The sequence below is a fragment of the Oncorhynchus kisutch genome, linkage group LG11, assembly GCF_002021735.2.
Source record: "Oncorhynchus kisutch isolate 150728-3 linkage group LG11, Okis_V2, whole genome shotgun sequence".
Classification (NCBI taxonomy): Eukaryota; Metazoa; Chordata; class Actinopteri; order Salmoniformes; family Salmonidae; genus Oncorhynchus; species Oncorhynchus kisutch.
Window position 1 is genome coordinate 43,191,286 of NC_034184.2, and position 15,773 is coordinate 43,207,058.

Consider the following 15,773-nt stretch of genomic DNA (forward strand, 5'->3'; position numbering starts at 1 on the left):
TCTGCCTCCCTCTCTGTTCTCTCTGTTCCCAGCTGTCCCTTTGGAAAGGAATACATAGTGGTTGCTGCTGAACTTACACACCCACTGGCCTGGGTATCTCAACATGCATGAGAGAGAGAAAGGGGGGCTAAAGATAGTGACCTTTCATGTGTACTTATATGTAGGCGAGTAGGATGGAGCTTGTTTTGATGTGATAGAGAGCGATGAACAGATAGTAGAATCCCCAGTGGGATGATGGGTGTATACACACTCCCCTGAATGGAGGGAGAGGGGGAGAACGTTACAAGAATTTCATAACAAGCATAAAACCATTAATGTGTCACGGCTTCATTGGAAGCAGATGTGTGATTTATTTTTATAGGCTGGTAGTTGAGGTCGCCGCAACAGGCTGTGGAATGCCTCCTCCTCTTCCACTTCCTCCTCCTACGCCTCTTCCTCTACCCTCCTCCTTCATCGTACTCCTCCTCCATCATACCCCTCCTCCTCCTCCCTACACCTCTTCATCCTCCTCCTCTTTCTCATCTGCTACCATCCCAGTCTCAAGTCCCTCACCCTTCTCTCCCTTTTGTCTTTTTTTTGTCAAGCAATTATGCTTCTTCATCTTTATCTTTCAGCATCCATGTTTTTCACACTAGATGCCTAATGGCCTACACAGATCAAACTTCATGAACTAGGAGAAAAGTGATAAAGCATGGTTGAGATGCAGGACCAAGCTTCTCTTGGCTGCCGTTGGATGCTGGGGAGCCGTGTGCTGGTGTGATAGACAGCTTATCCATCTCCTCATGCTCTACCATGCGCACACGCACACACACACACAGTGATGTCAAGTCCTCAGACTGACAGCCTGATCGCAGGAAGTGGTCCATTATTCAATCAATGGAATTGCGACAATTTGGGAAAATTTGTCAGAAGGAAAAACAAACGAGCAGCCAGTGTGCTCATAATTCAGACATCAGTTTAAACCAGATAGGAATGTAAAAATGTGTGCATGTTCTGTGTGTGGGAGTCCGGTCAGTTAATGGTGTGGGTGGACTGTACTGAAGCAGTTCTAGAAATGACTAACAGGTCCGGAGATTGAATATCGGCGTGTCTGATTTTTTTGGGAAGAGAAACAAAACCTTCCTATCCATCATGCAAATGTATAGTGGGGTCCGAAATGATTGACACCTTAAATAAAGATGAGCAAAAATTTGGGAAACTATATTATTTTACACGAATACAATTGCTCAGAGAAAGAGATTTTGTTTAACAAGTAATATTTTTTTCTCCCAACAAGGTAGGGGTCCAAATTATTGACACCCCTGTTTTCAATACCTCACCTTGCAAGGGTAACGTCACTGAGCCTTTTTCTAGAATATTTTATCAATTGGAGAACACATTGGGAGGGATCTTAGACCATTCCTCCATACAGAATCCTTCCAGCTCCTTGATGATGATTCTTTTTTATTCATAACGATTGTTCACTTGAAAACACTATAGTGGAAAAATAAATGTGCGTAACGTCTCCAACAGAATGTTCTACTGTGGTGAAAATCAACTGTCCCTCGCTTCGGCCCTTACACTTTTTCTTTGATGACGCTAACCGAATTGGAAAATGGCACACTCTGTGGAATAAGCCAGAGCCAAGAAAAGGTTAGCCAATAAAAAAAGAGAAAAAGTCACCACCGCAAACGAGCACATTTTTTCTGTCAGTGACAATGGCGTTCACACAAACCCCTTCTGGCCAAAATGCCTCTCTGTGAGCGGCCTGACATGCCGTTTTTACGTGAGGCTAAAGGTGAGTAAATAACGTCGTTAACAGTGACTGCTCCGGGTTATTTTACTGTCTGAGCAACTCGACAGCTTTTGGTAAGCTGCCACATCAAACATTTTCCACAGAGAGACGTACTGTACAGTGCACAGACAGATAGAGGAGGAGGAGGAATCGAAGAGAGTGAGAAAAGAGACGCAGGAGAGAAGAGAAGGATATGTGGAGGAAGAACAGAACTACAGTCCTGTCTGCACTCGTCTCTCACGAGGCCATTAAACGTGAACACATGCAAACAACTGGTAATACACATTTGATTTCCATTAGCCTTTGCTGCAAACATCCCAGATTTATCAAGATGTTGGAAACTCGGCCCAGACCTGAAACACAAGGACCAGTCATATTTACACAAAGCGGAGTTATCATACTTTGTGTGTTGTCCGTGTTAACTGTCTGACAGGAAATAAAATAAGCGATGCTATTGACCTAGGGGATGCTGCAGGATGTCAAGACCCAGCATGGGGTCTCCGCACCACACCCTGCCCAGACACACTGAACATAGCATGGGTCCTGGGAGAAAGAAACCATTCTCTTCCTCCCTCACTACCCATTATCTCACGCAGACACACACGGTTGGGTGCTGTCGCAAAATGTTCTACAAGCTCTCACAGTTTCACGTCATCCATGTTTCAAATGTCAAATTTAGAAGTGTTTAAGGTTAAATGTAGGTGCTAACTCAGAATTCTAAAGGTTAGGCATTAACTCCAAATGGTTAAGGTAAGGATTAAGGTTTGGGATAGGCTTATAACAAAAATGTTTTTTAAAAACGATCACTGGATTTGCACTCACAACTTTTCAAATGCTTTTACACCCATCCGCCATCCCCGTCCACAATGCCCTGGCAAAACCCAGACCTACTTGAAGGTAACAGCGATCACTGTTGCCCCAGTGGCCTGGCTTCCACATCATATCCCAATGTCCTCAGACGTGGCTGGACGTTGAATACGGACTTGTATCACGGGTGACCTGTAGCTGTAAAATCGGACAGCAATAAATCACACGGAGACACACTCAGTAGAAAAACACTGGTTATGAGGCCAAGGAGAGAGAGGAAATATAAAATACAAATATAGTATAGTCCTCACAGTGTTAGCGTGATAGGAGCCAGCGAAGGCTTGAGTGTGATGAAATGTGTGTGTGTGTGTGTGTGTACTGCGTGTGTGTGTTGCGTGAGCTAAAGGCTGGGCCGTTACTCCAGCTTTTCCTCTCCAATTACAGCCCTGTTGATCTGAGGGTCTCCGCTTCACTGCTGTCTCCTGCTATTCTCATCCAGCTGCAATAACATCTCTATAGAACACTCCACACTTCCTACAGACACACGCGCACATACGGTATACGGACACTCGCGAGCACGCAGACACAGAGTGCAAACACACACAGTAAGCATGTAGGCACACACAGATCAACCCGAACACATTTTACACAGAACAGACAAAAAACATCCCAAATAATATGCCATTTAACAGATTATTTTACCCAAAGCGACTTCCTGTTATGCATGCATATATTTTACATTCCTGGGTGGTGCCAGGAATCAAACCCACTACCCTGCTATTACAAGCACCATGCTCTACCAACTGAGCTAAAAAAGGACCACACAAACACAAACACAAAAGCAACATCATCCGCATGAAACACAAATCGCTCGCATGCAGGCTCACACGTGCTCGCGCACACAGACAGACAGACAGACAGTTAGTTAGTTAGTTGTCAGCTGAGAGTCTGCCTGATCTCAGAAGTACTAGGTTCAGACTCTGTCTGTCCTGTCCCATTTGGCTGAGTGCACTTCAAAGTACCCTGCTGGAGTCCACAGAAACCTCCCCTCCTGCCTTTTCCCCTCCAGACTTGGCCCAGAGAAAGTGAAAACCAGAGGGCTTTTAGGAAACACTCCCTAGGGGACCCTTAGACGATACATTCCCGCCTCATTGTAAGAGAGATCTGTCACTTTGAGTTTCCCTTGCGCCAGAGCCAGAGTAGGGCCCGTACAGTGCTGATAGATGGCCAGGCGAGGGGCCTAGAGCTGGGGGAGACTGGTGCGATGCAGGTCCGGTGCCCCCTGGAGGTCATCAAAGAGATAGAACACAGGAAGAATAAGTCATGAAGTACAATGACAGTCTTGACTGCTGCAGCATGGATCCTATCCTCCGCTTGTCTGAAATGGAAAAGACGTTGCTGCACTTGAGCTGTCTCCCGGACATTTGTTACATCAACACTCAGTTGTGTTTCTGTTGGGCTAAAAGAAAGAAAAAAGAGCCCCTCTCTGATTCCCGAACGTGGTGCTCTGCCAAAAAAAGGCCGGGGAAACTGATCCACCTTTGGGTCCTGGATTATATTCTTTGTCTGAATTCCAAGATTCCACAAGCGGCCAGAAGAGATTTGAGGTTTCTCCTGAACCCACGGTCGACGGCGGCAACAGCTAGCAGCAAACAGCAATCAATGTGTATTAGCCCTGATGTCTGCAGCTACCAACTTTACCTGAACTTTATCCGATGCATTCTCCGTTGAGAGTTATCCAACACGTGTGTAAGTGTGTCAATAGACCTTCCATTCGGCCAGGAGTTTTCCCCCGCTCAGGCCAGGGAAAACTCCAGGCCCTACTAAAGGTATGTCGTCCCGGACACACACACACACACACACACACACCCACCCCAATCCCTCAAACACCTACATAGCACAGGTCAGGGTGATGCTGTTATTGCTCTGCAGTAAACGCAAGGCCCTGGGTCATAGAGCATGTACCAGAGGTGTCAGCTCATAGCAACTGTGTGTTTGTGTAGTTGCAGTTACATTGTAGTTACTCCACAATACGAACCAGAGTAACAGAGTGAAAAGAAGGATGCCTGTACAGAATAAAAATATTCCAAAACATGCATCCTGTTTGCAACAAGGCACTAAAGAAAAACTGCACAAAAATGTGGCAAAGCAATTAACTTTCTGTCCGGAATACAAAGAGTTATGTTTGGGGAAAATCCAACCACTCTCCATATTTCCAAGCATAGTGGCGGCTGCATCATGTCATGGGTAATCGTTAAGTACTGGGGAGTTTTTAAGGTAAAAAAATTAACCGAATGGACCTAAGCACAAGCAAAATCCTAGAAGAAAACCTGGTTCAGTCTGCTTTCCACCAGACACTGGGAGATGAATTCCCCTTTCAGCAGGACAATAACCTATAACACAAAGCCAAATCTACATTGGAGTTGTTTACCAAGAAGACAGTGAATCTTCCTGAGTGGCGAGTTGCCATTTTGACTACTTGAAAATCTATGGCAAGACCTGAAAATGATTGTCTAGCAATGATCAACAACAAATTTTGCAGCGCTTGAAGAGTTTCTAAGGGCAAATGTTGCACAACGCAGGTGTGGAAACTCTTAGAGACATCCTCAGAAAGATTCCCAGCTGTAATCGCTGCCAAAGGTGCATCTACAAAGTATTGACTCAGGGGTGTGAATACTAAATGCGATATTTCTGTATTTAATTTTCAATAAATTTGCCAAAATGACTAAAAACATGTTTTCAATCTGTCATTATGGGGTATTATATGTAGACGGGTGAATTTTTATATATTATTTATTATTATTATTATATTATTTATTTTTAATACATGTTTAATTCAGGCTGTAACACAACAAAATGTGGAATAACTCCAGGGGTATGAATACTTTCTGAAGGAACTGTATCTAGTTTGTTCTATCAAGACAGGTGCGTTCAGGACCAGGGCAGCTGGAGTGCACCAGATTGGTAGGGTTAAAGACATTCCCATTAAAGTGAGATTATGTGATCCATTTTAGTCTATATAATATTGTAAGGCAAAATATTGTGGTTGTGTAACATTGCAACGTTGACGCATCGGTTCATTTTCATCCATTTCAAACTTTTGCCATTAATTATACAAATCAACACAAACATGAAATTATGGCTGATAGTACATTTGTCAGAAGTAACAAGCATTAAAAAGCAGAAGCATGGATATAAGACAGATATTGTGCACTTCTCGCCAGCTGTTACTTCCCTCCCCGCCGGTAGGTACAAAAGTAACATTGCGGTAGTTCTATTCTCTGTCTATTTCATTTCAACTAATTCACCCTAGAAATTAAATTACTGTTGCTAATGATCGAGGACGTATGTGACCGACCGGCTCAAATCACTCTTATGTATCTTATTATATTGGATAAAAGTAGAGACTCAGAGCTACAAAACTGTATATCATACATTGCTTTTTGAGGGACAATGGGGCAAGTCATTCTGCTTTGAAAGTTGATAAACTTGGAAACTCACTTTTGAGAAAATGTCCTTTGAATGTTTTGGTATCTACAGGAGAGCTCTCCACTGCCTAAACCCATTCAGAATTGTTCACAGCCTCTTAAGCCAACCCCAGCCATCTCTTTAATGATTCACATGTGAGGTCATGTGCTAAACAGTGAGTAGTGTAGTAAAGATTACTACACTACAAAAAGTGGAAAAAGTCGTAGCCTACAATAAGGAAAAATTCCAGTTAAACAGAAAGTGTCCAGATACATTTTAGATGACGGGCTCCTGAGTGGCGCAGCGGTCTAAGGCACTGCATTGTAGTGCCGGAGGTGTCACTGCAGTCCCTGGTTCATATCCAGGCTGCATCCGGCTGTGATTGGGAGTCCCATAGGGGGGTGCACAATTTGCCCAGCGTTGTCCGGGTTTGGCCGGGGTAGGCTGTCATTGTAAATACGAATTTGTTATTAACTGACTTTCCTAGTTAAATAAAAAAATTATTAAATAAATGATGCTTACCCAGACACACTTGCCTAAATTGATGGGTCACGTGAAAGAAATGCTATAACCCCCAGCCACATCTTGCCAAGTGGATGGGTCTCTATGGTTACTTTTATAGTAGCAATATCCAAAATAGATTGTGTCAATATGAATATGGTATGAACAATATCAATAACAATATCAGTGATAGATGAGGTAGTTATATGCATACAATCAGGGGTAAAGTGGTTGAGCAGCAGGATTTTAAAAAATTGTAGCAGCAATGTACATGTGTGTTAGGAGAGAGTCATTTAAATAGAGGCACTGCAGATAGTGCTGATGACTGGTCTGTCCAAACCATGCATGAACAAGGGAATCTGTATTCGGAGAGCCTGTTTCTGTCCTACCCTTGACTTTGGTGCAGGGCATGTGATGTCCATAGCCTTTTCGTCGCAAAACTCCCCGATCTTCTCAAAAACGAAATTTGTCGAGGTGTGTCCAGTCCAGGTGGTGCTTGTACAGGCAGGAAGGATGTCAGATTGCACAGCAGCTGAAACCTGGTCCTGACTGAGTCCGAACGCTCCTTGGCGACAACAACACCAGGCTCCAGAGCATCGAAGCTGTAAAATAGGAAATAACAAATCATATTGAGACGACAACATCAATTCACCTCCCAAGTTTAGATAAGAAGAAAATCCTCATAAAATGCTGTAAAAAAGCTATGCCAGCCATAGCTTTCCACCGACACTGTACCATCCTCCAGTCCAACCAGCTGTGGGATGTTGACCACTGTCACCCTGCTGTCCTTCACAACACCAGCAATCTCAGACAAAGTGTTGACGCTGGTCTTTCTGAAGCGCTGCTTGATGAGGCCGAAGCACCAGTCGGTGGCTAACTTGGTGTGGCCTGTGATCAGGAAGGTCCAGACTGTGGTCCAGCTTGTGCATGGTCTGCCAGGCACAATACCAGAGCACAAACTTGTTCTTGTTTTGGCCACTGCAGCTGGGAGGAGTTGAACAGTAGATGGGGGACCCTAGCTGCATAGATTCAGATGGATAGTGCACCTGCAAACAACAAAAAAACGAAAATGAGTTAATAAAAAGAAAATGTTACGTAAAACGTCATTTAAAAAATGTATGCGTCATTATCAGGCAAGTTTCACTTACCTGCAAATGTGCAGAGCAGCAGCCCTGCATACAGAAACATAATATTGGAAACTGGAAGTTAAGATTATAACACAAAGCCCAACTACACGTACCTCTGGAAAATACTGAAATAATGTGAGATCAATAAAAGTGGGTAAATTAAATAATCAAAATGTGTTTATGGTTTACATACCAAATGTTATCGATTCCTTGTAGAGAAGCCACCCTGCTGCTTTTGTCACATGGGATGGCAGCAGCTGTTTGTGTCCTGGGTGGCTTCCTGGTAATACTTTTGCATTATCCTCTGCGTAGCTGTTGATGAAGTTCACCACTCGCTGCAAGTCCTCACGCTTTAGGTGTAACCTGTGCTTGCTTTGGCCAGATCTCTATTTGATGGGAGGCATTAGACCATTCTCCTTGTATGACTGGTGGAGGAGAGTCAGGCGTGTTCTACTGATGCTGAAAGACAAATTCCAGATACAAATATTTTGGCATTATTATACAACCGTCAGACACAACAGGTTAACTCGATGGGTTGTGTAATCATCTGGCGAGTCTTTTGTTCATACATGCTAGCTAAACAATGAACCATAATCCTAAACCATAGAGTACTAGCGATACAAACCAATTGTCAAAGCTAGCTAAAGTCAACCAAATAGGTTCAATGTTAGCTAGTTAGCTAGCTAACATTAGGCTACAACTAGCAATGTCGAAATGGCATTCTGAGATAACATTACTACACACAGATCATAAACGTAATGTTAGCTAGCGAGTCAGCCATCTAACATCTGCTAGCTAGCTAACAGTCAGCTTTAAGGAGTACTTTGTTTATACATGGAGCTAGCTAGGTAGCTAAACAAGGCACCATAATCCCAATCCATGTAGTACTAGCAATACAATTTTTTTATCGGCTCTCCTATGAAGTAGTGACCCTCGACCTACACCTAGTTTCCTGAAACGGGTCACATATATAAATGGTTTGTCATAAAATATGGTGTCTTTCGATCTCTGAGTAATTAGGAAAAAAACTAAAAATGTTACTTTTGCCCCGGTTCTCACCTATAGCGTGTCAGTACAAATGTTGGACCTAGTTTTGACTCGTTTCGTTACAGGTAGAAAATACTCTTGCAGTTTTTTAATATCTGTAGAGATATTTAGAATCGCCGCCAGGTGTCATAATCAGCCATAAAATAACGCAATATGCAGTATGTTACAACAGGTGTAAATATATGGGGAATGACAGTGTTATGACCATATTATGACAAGTTATGTCAGCTGTTAAGACACATTATGTCATAATGTGTTATGGCGCTGCGTGTCAAGTAAATATTTCCTTATTTCCCACGGCAAATCTACTGTAGCAATTTACCCACCATTTTGTATGAATGGAAACTAATGTTGGTGTAGCGTACTGTTATTAATTTGATTCATTTCCCATTTATGTTATCCGAGAGTGTCTGGTACGATCATTTCTTATCAAGATCGGGGCTAAAATATCCCTGGACTGTTGATATTTGTGCCAGAAGGGCATGGGCCAGAATCAAACCCATGCCGATACGGCAGGCCTATATGTGAGATCTGAAGGCAGTGGCCCTAATCGCTACACCATCCCAGACCAAAGTTTTACCAAGGTTTGACAGTTCATTCGTAACGTTAGGATACACTTGACACGTATTTGTTGTATCCTATTGTAGACCAATATCTGTATAAAACGACAGTTGTTGATGTGTATGGCTGCATTTCAGATACATTTTTGTACATTTGAATGTTGCAGCAATAGGATCTAGGCCTAGCGTTTGAGCGAGAGATCAATTATTTTGATAACAGGCCCTGATCCCAATTAATCGACTTCCCCCGCACGGAGAGGAGGAGATCTGCTCATTTTCAGGGACTCACAAGGCTCATTTGAATTTCCTAAAGCAGCGGGATAATTCTCTGCAACAAAAGTGTGATCAAGTTAAGATCTGACATCTGTACATTATGTCAAATATATTCATGTGTATTTTTATGAATGTACGTCTAAGTGTGCATGTTCATTCTTTGTATCTGATCGGAGTGTGTGTGTGTGTGTGTGTGTGTGTGTGTGTGTGTGTGTGTGTGTGTGTGTGTGTGTGTGTGTGTGTGTGTGCGTGCGTGCGTATCTCCCTCTCTCTGTCTTTAATCAGTGCAAGCTCTGAGTTCCACTGTGCCAAGTTCCATTCAGCTGTGCGTAGTCAAAGAATGATTTCCACCGACCGTCGTTCCACACTGCTTTTCCTGGCTGATCCTCATGGTACTGTGTCAGCTCAGGGACCTCTAATAGACACACATACACACATATTTGCGCACACCCACATGTACACACACACTATGAATTATATATGCTGTGCATCAATACCTTCTTATAAGCCCCTCATCCTCCATCAGTATGATGCCATTATGACCAGCCTATAGTCATTAAAGGCCTGTCAGAGTGAGGATTCTGATCACAGATCAGTCCATGCTTATTAAAGTCCTGTCACACAGAGAGGCTACGCTGAACAGAGATCAGTGTGTCTTTATTACAATCCGTGTCACGGTGGAGGCATTCTGAGCAGCACAAAGCCTCCATTAGCCTAATCCCTCGTCAGGGGCAACGGCATTAAGTTGTCAGTCAAAGCGGAGGACACGTTATTATACACCATAGGGTTGCTCAATAATCACCTCACCTGCCACAGATTAAAGGACCTGTTGGAGGGGGCCATGCTGATGCCTGTTGTAACTCCAGTCCTTCCAATGAGTATTACCTCCTCTAGAAAGAGTTTTGTGGTCAGAGCTTTGTCCAGTGGGATAAATAACAGGCAGATTTAACACATGCCTGCTACAACAGGCCTGTTTTATATTTAAGTTGTACCTAGGGCACAGAACCACACAGAAACAGAGAGACAGACAGAGAGACTGGGCAGATTATCAGATAGTGTGAGAGAGATATCAGGAAAGACAGAAAAAGACAAGGAGTAGGTTAGGACTGGTGAGAGGTGCCTCTGTGTCTCTTCTAGGGCTGGTCTCCCTCCAAACGCGCACGCGAACCCGCACAAACAAACCTCAACCCCCCCCCCCCCCCCCCCCCCGTCGCCCTATGCTCTGCACTGTCCTCATGCGCTCCCACCGGTCTGCGTTTAATAAGGCATAATGCTACGGCTCGGCGGGCACCGTTTCCAACAGGCAGGCTTAAAAGCTATTTTCTCCTTATTACATGCATGATTTTAACTGATCCCAGAAAAGCAAACACATGGATTCCCCCTGGACCACTCGGATTCAGGCTCAACTGCTGAACTGACAGAATGTGGTGGGAATAGAAGGTGCAGGGTGGCGGGTCGACAGAGAGGAGGGGTTGGGGGGGGGGCTCTCACACCTTCGTTCAGCGTGGCCTAGCTATACAACTCCCCTCTTGTTGGAGGAGGGGGAGGAGGAGGGCTATACAACGTCCTGGACCTCTGAAACCTCACCTACTATCGATACAGAGACACACCCTTGATATACGCACGCACGTATTCTGTCCATCCAATATCAGAACGAGCAATGTCAGAGTCCAGAATATATATCGATATATGTACACAGGTATAATGTAAACTTCCGACTCAGAGGTTTACATTCACTTAGGTTGGAATCATTCAAACTCATTTTTCAACCACTCCACAAAATTCTTATTAACAAACAATAGTTTTGGCAAGTCGGTTAGGACATCTACTTTGTGCATGACACAAGTAATTTTTCCAACAATTCTTTACAGACAGATTATTTTCACTTATAATTCACTGTATTGCAATTCCATTTGGTCAGAAGTTTACATACACTAAATTGACTGCATCTTTAAACAGCTTGGAAAATTGCAGAAAATTATGTCATGGCTTTAGATGACTCAAATTATGTCAATTAGCCTAATTGGAGGTGTACCTGTGGATGTATTTCAAGGCCTACCTTCAAACTCAGTGCCTCTTTGATTGACATCATGGGAAAATCAAAAGAAATCAGCCAGGACTTCAGAAAATTTTTTTTAGACCTTCACAAGTCTGGTTTATTTTTGGGAGCAATTTCCAAACGCCTGAAGGTACCACGTTCATCTGTACAAACAATAGTAAAGTATAGTATAAGTATAAACACCATGGGACCACACAGCCATCATACTGCTCAGGAAGGAGACGCGTTCTGTCTCCTAGAGATGAACGTACTTTGGTGCGAAAAGTGCTAATCAATCCCAGAACAACAGAACAACAGTACCAAAGTATCTATATCTACAGTAAAACGAGTCCTATATCGACATAACCTGAAAGGCCGCTCAGAAAGGAAGAAGCCACTGCTCCAAAACCGCCATAAAAAAGTCAGACTACAGTTTGCAGCTGCACATGGGGACAACGATCGTACTTTCTGGAGAAATGTCCTCTGGTCTGATGAAACAAAAATAGAACTGTTTGGCCATAATGACCGTCGTTATGTTTGGAGGAAAAAGGGAGAGGCTTGCAAGCCGAAGAACACCATCCCAACTGTTAAGCACAGGGGTGGCTAAGTGTTTGGCTAAGGTGTATGTAATCTTCCAACTTCAACTGTATATATATATATATATATATATATATATATATATATATATATATATATATATATATATATATATATAAAGATGTTTGTCTTTCTGTGTTTGTCTTGGATCAACAGCAACTGAGTCCTCAGCCAAACCTCTGCCTCGAAATGGAGAGCAGCACTCCAAACACAGTGGGGTTTATTAAAGTATAATTAAAGTGATTAACAGAAAGTTTCGAGAGGGAGGTCCTTTCTGGTTTCAAGATGAAATAAAGAGTGAAATATAAAGTAAATAGACGTTTTGTTCTTTGATTCTTTTGGTCTTGGCCACAGCAAGCGGGATTAGATCATCAGCAGATGTCATAGTCTTCTGTCATCTGCCAAGGAAAATAAGAGAGGGAGAGGAGATGAGAGGGCAGAGAGAGAGAGAGAGAGAGAGAGAGGGGGAGGAATTAGAGGGAGAGGGAGAGAGAGGAGTTAGAGGCAGGAAGAGAGGGAGAGAGGAGGGAGAGGCTAAAGGAATAAGGGTCAGAGAGAAAGTAAGAAAGTACATGTGAGAGAAAGAGAGCCAGAGAAAGTGAAAGAGAAAAGTAAAGGATGAAGTATGTCGAGACAAAGAAGGAAATTAGTTTGAAAAAGAAGGAGAAGATACAAGCTATGGGTTGAGTTGGAGAGGGGAAAAGATAACTGAGAATCCCAGCAAACTGGAGACATGGTTTGATATCTGGATAGCTTCTAGGTGGAGAAATGTTGTTGAGCATTGGGTTGGTGAGACTGAGCTGAATATGAAAGAAGAAGTGCACCACACACACCACACACACCACACACACACACACACACACACACAAACACACACACACACACACACACACACACACACACACACACACACACACACACACACACACACACACACACACACACACACACACACACACACACACACACACACACACACACACACACACACACACACACACACACACACACACACCACTAGACCAAGTCAAACTGCTGCAATAAAAGAGGCTGACTGGTTGCTGTGTTAGGAGAATGATGGACTCAAACTAGGGCGGTCACTTAGTCACTGGGTGTGCCCCTGACAGTTGTACTGGGGAAATAACCAACACACCAGCCTCTGGTGCTGGTACATACATCTAATAGGGAGGAACCAACATCAACCCTGTATAAAGACTGGACCTAAACTCTGAGCTATAGAGCAGCACAGGCTGCTGGTCAGTTTGTTTGAATCATGAACAAAGACACAGGACATGAGTTGAACATTATCTGTAGTGTGGAGAGATTTACTTTGACATTTTTTTACCGATTGCTTACACACTGAAAGTGAATGCTTAGACAAAAGCATCAAAACCTTAACTTTTGCAACCATGCCTTAAACAAAGGCACCAAAAGTACTAACCCATGTTCTGCTTTGCACTTGCAAAACACTACCCACTGTTTCTTACATTAGACACTTCGTAAAAGAATGAAATCTCTTGCAATCATTGGGAAAACACATATTCAAAATGCAAAACATACCTGAAATGTGCAACAACCACACACACACACACACACATGTAAATGAACAGGTAAGCTCACCTCTTTTGTGAGAACTTTGCAAACATGGAGGCAGTGAGAGCGAGAGGAAGGGGAAGAGGAAGAGGAAGAGAGAGATAGGAGGAGGAGGAGGACAAGGACAAGAACAAAGAAGGGGACTAGGCAATAGACGGAGACATATTTCATATTTGTTGCACATCATTCTGCGTCACAGTACAATACAATGTAGTCCTACAATATTAGGTCTATGCTCCTCAGTGAACCAAACAAATAGGTATAGCACTGTGAAGTACATGTAATACAGGTGATGTTACTGTGTACAGTATGACAGTACAGGATGTAAATAAAAAAAACTAACCAATGACATAATATTCTTGCATTTTCTACAGAACTGCCAGATGACCTCTTGAGAGTGGAAGGAAATGTCTGTTCACCATGAACAGGAACTGGCCATTGTCACTCTAGTGTTGGCAAACAACACCATCCGCCTACATCAACTACGAGAGCAAACCATCGCAGACCACACAACATTCCATATTATCAACCGTGTCAGTATGTCGACACTCTGCCACATCTTGCGTCAACACCAACTTACGATGAAGCAGCTGTCCAGGGTTCTATTTGAGAGGAACAGTGTTAGAGTCAAAGACCTTCGCTGTGACTGTGTGCAAGTAAGTGTCACTGTACTATACTGCAATAGAGTAATGGCAGTACATTGTGTCCTATTGGCACTGCATAGATACATTCAGACAAAGCACTATGTGACCTAGGTTGTCTGTGGGGGTACCTGCCTTGCCTGTAGCTTGTAGTTTTGACTGAATGTGTCTGACCCCACCCCACCCAACCCAACCCACCCCCCACCCCAACCCCCATCCTTGTGTGAAAATGTAGACATTGTAGTCCTGTGTTTTGAGTTACACCATATCCACGGTACAGTGTCTGCATTTTCTGTTACAGAGAGTCCTGGACTTTGATGCAGTTGCACAGCCTCATGAGTTCTTTTTCATTGATGAAGCTGGATTCAATCTAGCTAAAACCAGGCGTCGGGGTCAAAATGTTAAAGGACAAAGAGCCGTTGTGAATGTCCCTGGGCAGCGCAGGGGGGAATATCACCTTGTGTGCCGCCATTAGTCTGCAAGAAGTTCTCCATCACCATGCCACCCTCGGTCCCTACAATACTGCACACATAATCCTATTTCTGGATGCTCTACATAATGCAGTTGTGCAGGACGGACCAGAGCAGCCCAGGTTAGTTGTCATCTGGGATAATGTTAGTTTCCACCGGGCTGCTCTGGTCAGGGACTGGTTCACCAACCACAATAACTTCACAGTTGTATATTTGCCCCCTTACTCCCCATTTCTCACTCCGATTGAGGAGTTATTTTCGGCTTGGCGTTGGAAAGTGTATGACCGCCAACCACATGACCGCCTGCCTCTTCTGCAAGCAATGGAAGAGGCATGCGGAGACATTGAGGTGGGGTCAGTCCAGGGTCGGATACGGCAAGGCGTTATTTTCCCCGTTGCCTAGCCAGGGATGACATTGCTTGTGATGTGGCCAGACCCTAACAGAAGGCGGGACCATCCACCCCATCCCTTCCAATATGATTGTTTGTTTGCACTGTAACGTTACTGTAATTCTTTTTGCTTCCGTGAGTTTACAGTAGCATATTGTGTTGATCACTGTACTATAATTCTACTTTTCTTTGTGTTTTTTTGTTGTTGTAAAAACCTGCAATGGCAAAAAATAACCTGTATATTTTTTTTTCTGAAGCCTTTCTATTTCTATCTATTTGTGTTCATTGGAATGTGAGTTGATGTACTGTACTGGAACAATCTTTCACAGAAGCCTGAATGAGAAAATCAAAAAGCTATACGAAGTTACTAAAGACAGCAGTGTGTCTGCAAATGAGAAGCAGAGGCTGGCGTTTTCCTGATGAAAACATGACATCAGAGTCATGTGTGTCACACATGTGCACGGGCTGTGGACTCACACTTAATAAATT

General features: G+C 43.4%; 2 long non-coding RNA genes across 3 annotated transcripts; one reads left to right on the forward strand and one right to left on the reverse strand.

Moving 5' to 3' along the window:
• The first annotated feature begins 3,777 nt into the window (after positions 1 to 3,777).
• On the forward strand, positions 3,778 to 15,540 carry LOC116376238 (uncharacterized). Its single transcript, XR_004211636.1, has 3 exons — positions 3,778 to 4,410; positions 14,160 to 14,441; positions 14,728 to 15,540. It is a non-coding gene; the product is annotated as an uncharacterized LOC116376238 (long non-coding RNA).
• On the reverse strand, positions 6,168 to 8,620 carry LOC109899083 (uncharacterized). 2 transcript variants are annotated; one of them, XR_004211635.1, is made up of 4 exons: positions 7,871 to 8,619; positions 7,699 to 7,722; positions 7,286 to 7,596; positions 6,168 to 7,152 (listed from the first exon to the last, which is right to left on the reverse strand). It is a non-coding gene; the product is annotated as an uncharacterized LOC109899083 (long non-coding RNA). The 2 variants fall into 2 exon arrangements; XR_002256428.2 differs by having other exon boundaries at positions 6,168 to 7,596; positions 7,871 to 8,620.
• Positions 15,541 to 15,773: the final 233 nt, after the last annotated feature.